This window comes from Pogoniulus pusillus, chromosome 9 (genome assembly GCF_015220805.1).
Source record: "Pogoniulus pusillus isolate bPogPus1 chromosome 9, bPogPus1.pri, whole genome shotgun sequence".
NCBI lineage: Eukaryota > Metazoa > Chordata > Aves > Piciformes > Lybiidae > Pogoniulus > Pogoniulus pusillus.
In genome coordinates, this window is record NC_087272.1 from 24467746 (window position 1) to 24480319 (window position 12574).

At 37.3% G+C, this 12574-nt stretch overlaps 1 long non-coding RNA gene across 1 annotated transcript; it reads right to left on the reverse strand.

Annotated features, from left to right (window-relative positions):
* Positions 1–531: 531 nt before the first annotated feature.
* Positions 532–1247, reverse strand: LOC135178462 (uncharacterized). Its single transcript, XR_010303549.1, has 3 exons — positions 1158–1247; positions 792–893; positions 532–632 (listed from the first exon to the last, which is right to left on the reverse strand). It is a non-coding gene; the product is annotated as an uncharacterized LOC135178462 (long non-coding RNA).
* Between the last annotated feature and the right edge of the window lie 11327 nt (positions 1248–12574).

Sequence of the window (12574 nt, forward strand, 5' to 3'; positions counted from 1 at the left end):
ATAAGCAAGCTTTATCTTTCAGAAGCAGATTCTTTCCTGTAATGCCACTTACTGATGTGAAATTAAATACCCATAGTTAAAATGGTTCACTTGATATGCTCTCTGTTGCTAAATCTGCAAGTGATTCTTGACTGATAAAATACATGTAAGAAATCCATCAGTAGGAAAAAGAGGAAACTTATTTAATTATTAAAGTATTGAACTGAGTTTGCAGCCTGGAGAAGAGGAGGCTCAGGGTAGACCTCATTGCTGTCTGCAGCTACATGAAGGGAGATTGTGGACAGGTGGGGTTGGGCTCTTCTACCAGACAAACAGCAGCGGAATGAAGGGTCACAGTCTCCAACTGTGCAGGATGGGGTCTGGGCTGGATGTTGGGAGGAGGTTGTTAGCAGGGAGAGTGACTGGCATTGGAGTGGGCTGCCCAGGTAGGTGGTGGAGTCACCATCAAAAAAAAGCCTGGATGGGGCACTTAATGCCATGGTCTGGGTGCTAGTTTGGACTAGATGAGCTTGGAGGTCTCTTCCAACCTGGTTCATTCTGTGAGGCAATAATTTATTTTGTTTTCACAGCCCAACAACACTAAGTCTTCTCTTCACAACATTTTCAGCTTTTGAGTCGATTTTCTTTCAAATCTAAATGGGGAAAAAAACACCAAGTTTCAGTCAAGACACTGGAAGTTTCTATTAACTATACCCCAAAAGCAGAAGATGAGCATCGACAGCAAAGGTAGACATGGGCAGCAGAGACACACACCCCCTCCCCACAATAATATTTAGAACAAAACCTATTACCTGTAAAACCATTTCCTATCAGGGAGATGTTCCTTGTCAGTGGTCCAGAAGACAAAACACAGTTGCTGAGAAGATCGTCTGTGGCTGTCAGGCTGGAAACAACTGAACAAAATACAACAAAAACCCCAACCATACAATGGTGGTGATAAAGAAGATGTTAAGAGAGTAGCACTGTGGGACAGCTTGCAAAGCTGCTGTGTACCACAGGCTAGCTTCTTCATTTTGCACGGTAGAAATGAACCAAACACGTGCAAAATGTTAGAGAAATGGTCAAATGTAGGCCCTACCTAGCCGGGGGGCCAGCGAGGCCCCCCGGCCTTTTGAATCACCTCCACCATTCACCCAGTGCACACCACAAGGACTCACCGGGGATGATCCGAGGATGATCCCTCTGCCCAATTGGGCAAGCTTGAGGCTTGCTACTCCTAGGGCCAGTTATAAAGGGGAGTGAGCAGGGAGGGTGAAGTGGTCACACCTGGGGTGGGAGGAGACTCCAAGAGCACCCAGGTGCGCTGAGTTTGGGGATAGAAAAAAATCTGAGAGTGGTATTAAAAAATTCCCTATGTGTCCCTAAGCACACATCTCTCTCTCAGTTGTTCTTACACAGAAATAAAGCCCACTCTTCTCAATGTCACAGAAGTACTATTAAGGAAAAAAAGTCTCAAAATAGACACTTTAACATTCATAAAGTTACACTTTACTGTTGTTGATCCCACTCTGTCTCCTGATACAAATAAGTAAACTTTTAACTAACTGTAGTTACTTATGTAGAGGGGAACATTAGGAGGAGTATTTGAAAGCTTTAGAGTAAGATCTGATATGCACATCACATCCAGATGCCCCATTCTGGAGACTTGCTTTTTACTTTTGAAGTAATTGAAAGTTTCCTATTGAGTCTCTGCTCTGTCAGTTCTGCTATGGACTCACAACACCACTCTTCCAGCCTGCTCCCCCTTCCTACTGGCCTATAGGAATGCAAATTAAAAAGTAAAGAGAATGAAAGACAGCATAGGGAATGTATGATACAAAGAATACAGACCTGAGTTTTAACTACCTGAGTGCTGAACTGTTTTCAGCTCAGACTGGCATTTTAATAAAGCAGCTTACACACTCCTAACATAACTACAGAAGTCCCCCCTACAAGGCAAACTACAGTGGGAATAAATGTCTGAAGCATAAACTGGTTTGGGGATTGTTTTTTTTTTTCTGAAAGAAGTGGAAGACTCTAAATGTGTGGTTTGCAGATGCTTGTTTCACTTCAAGAGAGATCTGTCTGCTTTTGCAGAGTAGCATTCATAGTGTCTGTTCCAAGAGCAAAGAACTCATAAACACATTTATTTCCCAAATTAAAGACCACTAAACTATTTCCCTACTTCATTTTTGCAAGCAACTTTTAAAGCAGGCTTGAATTTATGAGACAGATCTTCACTACTGAGCTTGTTTCCTGTGTGAAAACAAACAATGACAAGTATGAATATTACTTACCATTTTTCAGATTTTATATAGGCCATTACTCAAATTAAATTAAAACCATTAAACTCACTGCTATCTTAATAACACTGATGTCACTGGACTTAGAGCAACAAGAAGTTTGCCCCCAACTTACTAGTGGGATAATTTTGCTTCTGATTGATTTCCTGTATTTCAGTCTATTTATCTCAACATAGGAGCATATCTCTGAATTAAGTGGTAAGTCAATCACAGATGAGAGATTTTATGTGATGATACAAAGAATGTTCCTGACTTTGCTGTGAGAGTAATGTGTAAGGAGGAATACATCGATCCTAAGTCAGATGCAAGAGGTTTACATAAATTTGCACAAAATCATGATAGATATCATCCATATAATATTATTCAAGTTATGAATTAATATCTGACTAGGAAAATACTTTCATTAATTGCATTTTATCATTTAAGAAGTATAATAAGTTTAAGAAATAGTGGTTTTTATTAACAATGAGCATCCTGTACAGGTCAATATCACCATCCATCTGAGACATGTGAAGCAATAGATAGGAGAACTGGAGCCAAAGTTGTATCAGGTTTGATGGTTTAACATGTTAGTTTTATCATTCAATTATTTTAAATCAGCTTTTGAAATTCAGCTGGAATTCTTTGGAGAAACGTTTTTATGAAGAAGCAAGATTGGGAAAATAAGCATATTAAAATTCGATCTATGACAACAGTTACTTTCCAAATATTCTAGCTACAGCTGGTAGCATTTATGATTTTGAAGCACATTTTTTCATCCTGGCTGATAAACAAACATATTGTGATGCCATGCTCCTGCTATCAAAGATGTTGCTGCAAAAAATTACACCAATATCCCTACTTCATTTAATCCTTGACCTCAAAATGTATCCCCTATTATTATGGCATAATGAGACCACTTTAGCTGGAAGTCTTGACAACTTTCCAAAGTGGAATAATCAAAGATCTGCACATAATATCTACACCACTAAATTGCTTGAAATTTGATACACAGGATGTCTGTAAAATGATGCAGTACCAATATCAACTAAAAGACTTTTCCTTTACACGTGGTAACTTCACAGCTGAACCCATATATACAGAGCTATGATGAAAACAGTTTGCAAAGTAACTTTGTCATAATGGCATTAATTGTTACCCCTCTATTACAAAGTGTTACCTTGTTGGCACTAATACATCATGCTAATGATGCAAGAGTTCACTTCAGGAAGAACAGGTAAAGAAGTTATCAAGCTGAGGAGGGAGGAGAATAAACAATGAAGGTAGAGGATGAAACTGAAGTTTCCTGTGTGGAATGGAACTGAAGGTATGAATCTGAGAAAGTAGCATCAGGTGACACAGGGCATACAGAATCTACCTAAATCTGTTGAAAACTCGGAGTAAATCTTTTACTATGACCTCAGGGCTACTGACTCCAATTGACAGTCCAGTTTCTGATCAGAAGACTAAGTACTGTCTGGCACTAAAGTGCTTAAAACTTTTCCTATATATCTCTAGATCCATGAAGACTGGGAGTACAAAAGCTGTGGTATACAAACACCTGAACTGTTGGTCACTGACTGCATAAAAACTTGGACACAGTTCTTCATAATTATTTCTCTTTTACCCACATATAAGGAGAAAATCTGGTACTATGACTTAAGTGATATAGGAAAAAAGATAGAGAGTTAAAGGTTATTACTGTCTATATATAGACAAAATGGCAAAATAGCACCAAAACCAAAAGGGTGCAACTAGTGCCCTACATTAGAAAAAAATATATTGACTGAGTCTCATTAATGTGCAGAGTAATCTTCCAGACTCAGCTTCAGAACTCCTCTGCCTCATGGACTGAATATTAGGCCACATGAGGCTGAAAAATGTACAGCTGTACGGCCAGAACACCAAGCATTCAAGTCACTAAGATTCTGACAATCACTCACAAAATCATTGGAATTGGCTGTTCATGTGCAATGGGACTTACTCTATTATTTATTAAAGAAACATCTCACCTTCCTGAAGAAATTCACATTAACTTTATTTGTTGATTGATTTAAATATCTCACAGCCTCAACATCACAAAGAGCTCAGTGAAAGGATAGGATTTCTGTTCTTCTATGGACACAAACTAGCGGGAGGTGTCCCTGCCTATGGCCAGGGATTGGAACTGGATGATACTTGAGGTCCTTTCCAACCTAAACTATTCTATGTTTCTATCAATCGCTGTTTGTTTCCAGACTAAGAGTATAAAATGTAGTGTTCATAGCATTTACATTTAATTCCTATAATAAAATCTAGAGAAATTACTTCAAAGAAAAGTCTGTTTTGTAGTAACAAACTTAAAATTGAACTTTGTTCAGGCTGCTTTGACTGGTTTTAGTCTTTTATAGTTACAAATGGGAAAATTGCTATAAAAAGCACCAGCAGAGTTGATCCCAACTAAACATAGATGAAAAGCTGTACATTTAGGGATCTGAGGGTGTAATAACACCTTCTTTTAAAATTCCTCTGCATTTCCAAGTGATAAACATGCTTCCATTCCCTGTTGCCCTGTGCTTTGTGGTATGAAACAGGTGATACATTCTTATGCTGCTTCAGAACATTTATGTGTGCTAAACACAATGCATCCTTGCACAGGTCCACAAGAGTTTTTTCATCTCTTTCAAACACTGGATTCTGCTCTCTTTGGATTAACAATTGCAGCACTCTGCTCAGCTAATGGAGATGTGTTCTCTGCTGTGCATAGCAGCCCAGTTTAGAAACTGAAATATGAAATTTCAGTTTATGAGGAGATACATTACAATTTCAGAAAGAAAATTCAGCAGTAGCAAAAAGATACCATCCTACCTCAAAAGATTATATCTATGGTGCATAGAAATCCATTAGAATGTTTGAGTTTTCCTTTTTCCTTTTGACAGATGCAACTTCCATCAAGAAAATGATCACCTAAAGAGATGGAGATTAATCCAGTGATTCAAGAATGTTTAGGAAATGTCTTATGCAATGAGAGTAATTCATATAGATAGGTCCTTAAGGAAAAATCCTTAAAAGCATCCATATGTTTAGAATGACATTATAAACACCTGCTATAAATAAAGTTGGAAAATAAGGATTTTTTTTTTTCAGAGTTACAGTTTATATTCTCATACAGAGAATTTCAGATTGTTTCAGGTCACTTCTGTCCTCTATTGCCACATGTTTAATGTACACTCTTGAGCAGTCTATACGAGTAGGGAATTCTCTTTCTGCAGTTCAAAGAGAAAGCCTGATCCCCGCAAAAAGGAACAGTAGTGCACTTGAGTTTGGTGCTTTCCTCCCTCCATCTTCATTTGTAACCTTAGTTCCAGTTCATTAAGCTGTAAGGCACTCTAGATCATTCCCCTTGTGAATATAGATGCACCATCATACATATTTCAAAGTGTTAGTAGCTGAGATATAGAAGTGAGAAATATAGTTTATACTTGCATGGAACCTATCATTCAGGAGGAGTCTAACTCCCATAGAGACCAATAAAAGTGAAGAATTTAAGTACCTTTGCCTCACGTTCTAGGAGTTAAATCACTACTTCTGAGAAATCTTGGGGAATTTCACCAAAATTCTACTCCAGCTAAATGAAAGACAACCACTAAATTATCCACTACAAGATACCAGCTCTGTCTCAACTGCAGTAGCTTTTCTTCCTAGAATTATGCTATATGAGGATTATTTAATAAGTTTTTAAGCAGAACACAAACTCAGAAATAAATTATACAGCTAAAGAATGAGTGGGCATGCAGGTGCTTCTTCAGCACACTATGATTTTAACTTTTATTCTTATTTTACTCTTGTTCTGTCAAGGAAGTCAAAGGAGATGTGGTTGTCTGAGGCATTGGAATGGGCTGCCCAGGAAGGTGGTGGAGTCGCTGTCCCTGGAGGTGTTCAAGAAAAGCCTGGCTGAGGCAGTCAGTGCCATGGTCTAGGTGACTGGATAGGGCTGGGTGCTAGGTTGGACTGAATGATTCTGGAGGTCTCTTGCAACCTGGTTGATTCTATGATTCTATGATTCTGTACGAGAGTACATTGTAAAGCAGAGAGTGTTTCAAGCACTCTATTGTAAAAAAAAAAACAACCACAAAAAATCCAAACAACAAACAGGTAAGACAAACACATGTCAGGGACAAACTGAGTACAAATCACCATGATTTGGAGGAGGATGAGAGACGAATTGACTAATAGCCACTTGATGTTTCTACTCACTGTGGGTTTTTTATCATTTATATGAAAAAAAAATTAAAGTTAAGCAAACTTAAAGCAACTGTTTGCAGTCATCCTAATACTTCTCTACATATTCTGAAAAGCAGCTGTTCTAGTTTTTGAATTACCATCATAAGACACATGTTTTCAAGAAAATTTAATTAAAAAGTCATCAGAAGTCACCCATAGCACAAAGGTATTCTCTGGGAAAACCTGTGCCCATTACTTTAGATATATTACTCTTTAATGTGTGTATATTAAGGTGTTTATATTCACTGAATGTGAAATCTTTTCTAATTCTGTGCCCAAAATACATTAAGAGAATGCTAAGCTTGCAACTACAGCACAAACTTTGCTTTCTTGAGTATTTGCACACAAATAAAGGACAAACTTTGAATTTCTTTTAAAGAGACATTCTAATTTCCACACATGAGGCCACTCAAGAGGAGACTGTAGGCAACAGTGTTGCATCCTTTATTATATGTCATGTAAGGATGAATAAAGGAATAGATAACTATCTATTATCTCTTGAATTATTTTTAATGATTATTCCTTTATAACAGCTTACTCACTGGAATACTTTGTTCTGTTTAAATAAGATGTTAATAATGTAATTAATCTCATTATACTATGCGTTTTCTTAACCAAAACAAAAACTAAACAGTCAGTGGTAGCGTTTTTGGACTGAAAGATTGTCTTTGAAAAGCATCACTAATGTTGTACTGCTGTATTCAAAGATCCTTATCTAGCAGTGAGGGATATTCAGCTGCTGAAATTAGTATCAGCATTTCCAGCCACTCCATTCCTGGAGGTAGCCAGTCTAAAAGTTGACATAAAGTTCCTGTAAATGGTCAGAATTGCTACAGAACTGATACTCTTTGGAGGAAATAATCTGTGCTCATAGTATCAATTTGTGTCTCCAGGTGATTCACAGGAAATAAAGGAGAAAGTTCTCACCAGTTTTGCTTCACGTGCCAGCAACCTTCCATGTAGTGTTAAGTGGTAAGGAAATCACTGATTTCAAACTTTTTTCCCCCAGAATTAGTAGTAGCCTGAGAGGATCTCAAAAAGAAAAGAAAGTTAGATGGCACTGTCTTGTCAAACATAGAGGTCAGATAGGCAGAAGACGGAAAAGGGAAGGAAGAAGCAGGGAAAGGGGGAAGAATGAACTTTTAACAACCAGTTATGTGAATTGTGCCTCTTTATTCCTCTTCCAAGGCACCAGAAATTTCAAACCTTCTGTTCTTTCCAGCAACTCTGAAATATTCAACACACCTCTAAGTAGGCACAGATGCAAGCTGTGCAGATCTCTCGACAAGATTTTGTTACCATTACTTTTTAAAATAATATAAAAATAATAGGGCTGAGATCTCTTGGCAGACATTTACATCACTTCCTGAACATCATTAGTAATTTTCATTACAGCTTGAGTTAAATGTGCGTTTACAAAAGAATTGCCTGCTTTTAGTAGACAGAGTGTAACTTTTGTTACCTTACAAAAACATTAAAAACTCAGTGATGTTTACTATTTCACAAATACCAGCTTTCCACTCCAACATCTTCTTGAGGTGAACAGTAATTAAAAAAGAAAAATGCTTCCCCCCACCCCCAAAAAAAAAACCACACAGCAAAAAAAACCAACAACCAACCAAAACAAAACACTGTGTTACAAAACACTGTGTTACACTGTGAAAAGTCTTTTCCTTCACTTAAATTGATTTGGAAAACATCTGAATGTTGTTACATGAAATGGCATCAGGACATCTCAATTTCTGAGTAAATGGGAAATACACCAAAAATATTCCCAAAGATTAAAAAATGTGAGTAAAAACATGAACTTCAAAGTATGTTCTCTGGCAATGATATGCTCTCAAATCTAATTTACAGTACATCATTTTCATTATATATTACATTTTTTCTGAATGAAATTAGGCACTGCGGAGTAGTGCATTATAGTGCAAGTGATATACTTTATTTTATATATGTTAAATGAGAGGAGATCTGTTTTTTCTAAGAAAGAATGAGCTCATTCAGTTATGCAGCATTTCAGGCTAATCTTTAGAAGCACTGATTAAGTAATTGCATTGTAAAAGAGCCCATGTTCTGCCTCTGACTCTAAATGAAATTTTCTTCCTAGAATGACAGAAAGTTTTTCCGAGACCCTGAAACCTCTCCCAATGATTTTTTCCTTAGAGGTCACTTGAAAAGTTTTTGTCCTTGAAAAGGAACTAAGCCAATATTTTTCTTATTAAAAAAAAAAAAAATTGATTATGCTCTCCAGCACTTCAGCTATCAGTGATTTTTGTGTCATGCTCAAAGGCTCTCACAAAAATTCTAGTCCATCCCATAAAATATCACATACAAATCATGTATAAACGATTATTTTCTGCCAAAGGGTATTTTCATTCTACTGAATGATGATGGTAGTCTTTTAAACATTTAGCATCTTTCTGGATATATTTTGCCACAAAGTGTAGATGGCAATTATAGATAGACTTAAAAAGAGCACATAAAGAAATTGGCAAAAAAAAACCCCCACCATTAAATTCTGTGTATGGTTCTGAAAATAATGGGGAAAGCTAAAAGCTACAGCTATGTTCACATTTTTCATACAGCAACAGGAAATGGCAAAAAGTCACACAGCCTCACTGGTGATTCAGAATAAAAGTGTCCAAATGGGGAGAAAGGAGAAGAGGAAACGATTTTGAAAGGCAAAACACTCTGGATAACAATCATAGTAAAGTCAGACAAGTGCAAACCTCAGCTTCAGGTGTTAAAATAGCTGCAAGCAACTACTGTTGTGCTTGTGATAAAGGCACTTCCATATATAGGCTCTTGATGCTTAATGGCAATTATTAGGATGGTAGATAGAGGAAGAGAAAGAGCAAAAAGTAATCAGCGCTTCAGCTACCTGACCCCTAACAAGCAACTGGTTCTTCAGTGGACTGAATATTGGAATGGTATTGCAGGGACATATTCTACCACAACAGAGCAGTTCATAAGAAGAAAAGTAATCAGAAACAGATTTGCCTCAATTCTTTCCTGATGTTACTTCAAACCACTGGCTTTTTCAAAAGAACTCCATACCCTAGAAATGCATGTTTCCCTCTGCCAAGTGAATCTAGTCTACCTGCAGAAGCAGTTTCAAAGGCTTATCTCAAAAACAACAACGTGCAAAGCTCACATCTAAATAGTAGGTTGTTTGGGTTTTTTTTAACCATAACATTTCAGATTACTTCCTCTTTCTAGATCAAAACAAAACTATTTCAATCTTGTATAAGATGTGGGATGGGGAGGAAGGCAAAACAGCAGATTAATTTACAAATGCTGTAATGAAGATAACATGAATTCTCTGAACCCAGGCTAGAATCCTCAATAATCTAACTAGGCAGCAATAACAAGGAACTAATACCTGAGGAAGAGTAATTTTTCAGATACTAGATGTAAGCAATAGTGCTTTGATTTGGGGATAAACAGAACACATGCTCACATGTGAGCTAATGCCTTGGTGTCAGCTGCTACGGTATGAAGTGCTTTATATTTACTGGCAGTTAACCCCAGTGCCCCGGTGCTATAATTCTGTGTGAGAAACAATCAATCCAAGCACTGTCAGATACTGCTAATATTTTGCAGTATATAAAAAAAATCTTTAGCTTTATTTACAAAATACAAACATTGTGAACTGTGATGGTTTGGGTGTTACCCACCCTCCCACACTTTAGAAATTATCCAGACTAGACTCAGCCAGCTCTGGAAATTGAATGAAGCTATTTATTTACAGCTAGCACAATATACAAGCAGATATTTACAGTATATACAGTTATATACAGAAATATACACTGTAAAAGATAATACAGAACCACAACACCCCTCCCAGAAACCTGAGTCCCCAGGAGGGGCTCCCAACCACCCTTCCACCTTCTCCCACACCTCTCTACCTTACCCCAGATGTCGGCTGGACACCCCAAGGAACAATGGAGGGTCAGCCAGGGGGGTTAGGAAGCAAGTGGATTAATCAGAGAGACAGAAGGTGAGATTAGAGAGACACAGCCCAGAGCCCGGACAGAGAGCAACTCCGCTATCTATGTTTATACTCTTGTCCTTGTACATCTCAGCAAGCCTATGAGTGAAGTAGACATCGCCATTGTTTCTCTTTCACAGCCTGTGATCTAGTTCTTCTCACCAAAACACTCTAGCTAGCTTCAAACTAGCATATGAACAAAAGCCAGAGCAATAACAAAGCAGCACATCTTATTACACAATATTGAATACATAGAAAAAAACATAAAGACAGTTCCAGATATTTCCCATGATAAGGAAGGAAAGAGTTCTTTTACATACACAGATAAAATATTCAACATTCTCTGAAATCATAGCAGCAACCAGGTTGGAAGAGACCTCCAAGATCATCCAGTCCAACCTATCACCCAGCCCTAGCCAGTCAACCAGACCATGGCACTAAGTGCCTCATCCAGGCTTGTCTTGAACACCTCCAGTGATGGTGACTCCAGCACCTCCCTGGTAAGCCCATTCCAATGGCAAATCACTCTCTCTGTGAAGAACTTCCTTCTAACATCCAGCCTATACTTCCCCCAGCACAACTAATCTTTAGGATTATCCCATATATTTTAGGAATTTAAAATATATTTGTAAGTCCTTTACTAACTTGGTTATATATTTGAAGCATATTTCTTTGTCTTCTACAAAATATGAATGTAAACATATATACCTTTGTATGTGAGCATATATAAATGCACATGTACATATGTATATCAGTTTTACTGTATATATTTGTGTACATCTTCATTTTGAATCCTCTGATTTTTAACAGGTTTTTGCTCATCATTTCTTCTATGACTCAGTTTTTCCCTAATTTTTAAAATATTTTAACCAGTTCTGAACAGCAGTGGTTGAAGAATTTCTGTCATGGTTTGAGTGTTCCCTGCCCCCCCCCCCCCCCCCCCCCCCACTTTCGAAATCACCCAGACCAGACTCAAATGGCTTTGGAAATATGAATGAAGCTTATTATTTACAGCTGGCACAATATACAAGCAGATATTTACACTTTATACAGTTATATGCAGAAATAAACAAGGTAAAAGTTAATACAGAAACACAACTCCCCTCCCAGAAACCTAAGTCCCCAGGAGGGGCTCTCAACCACTCCTTCACCTTCCCCCTACCCCTCTCAACCTTACCCCAGCCCCAAGGAAGAATAGAGGTTTGGCCAGGGGGTTAGGAAGCAAAGTGGGTTAGCACAAAATGGAGGGTGAGGTTAGAGAGATGCAGCTCAGCCAGCAGCCCAAGCGAGAGTGATGCTGAGTGTTATCTATGTTTTGACTTATGTTTTTATACATCTCAGCAAGCCTATGAGGGAAGTAGACATCACCATTTTTTTTCTTTCCACAGCCTGTAATCTAGTTCTTCTCACCAAAACATTCTAGCCTGCTTCAAACTAGCACAATTTAAAACTAAATAATTTTTCCTTAATAAGTTACCTGCTCAGAATAAACACAGAATGAAGTAAAAAGCAATACATTTGTTAAAATTTACATGAAAACAGTGTAATTTTTCATATGATGAATCGAAGCTCATTTTAAATCATGGACATATATCAGGATATTGTTCTGAATAAAAAATATTTAATACAGCATTCAACTTAAGACAGAAAAATACTAATCATACAGGAAATCACCCATAAATCAGTGACCATAAATAACATGAACATATTAAAAATATCTTGTCATCCCCTGTATTTATGCACATAAAAGATTCTAATAGATTTATTATTAAAAATATTCTGCATACAGTGTACACATTGTGTGTGTAAATATATTCAAGCTATTTACAAAAAATTAGAGATTGATTTAGGCCATCGTGATTTACTGATGAAAATGTCATCATTTAAATATATATATATGAATTGTAGATTGCACGACCAAATAATTCAGTCAAATGTTAAAATCCAAAGACAAATTCAGAGCTCTCTAAATGATCTGTATTTTCAGTTGGCTGATGATTCTTAATGTACTCCATCCACAAGGCAACTTTGTTTTTTAAACTTAAATAATTTGTTAAAC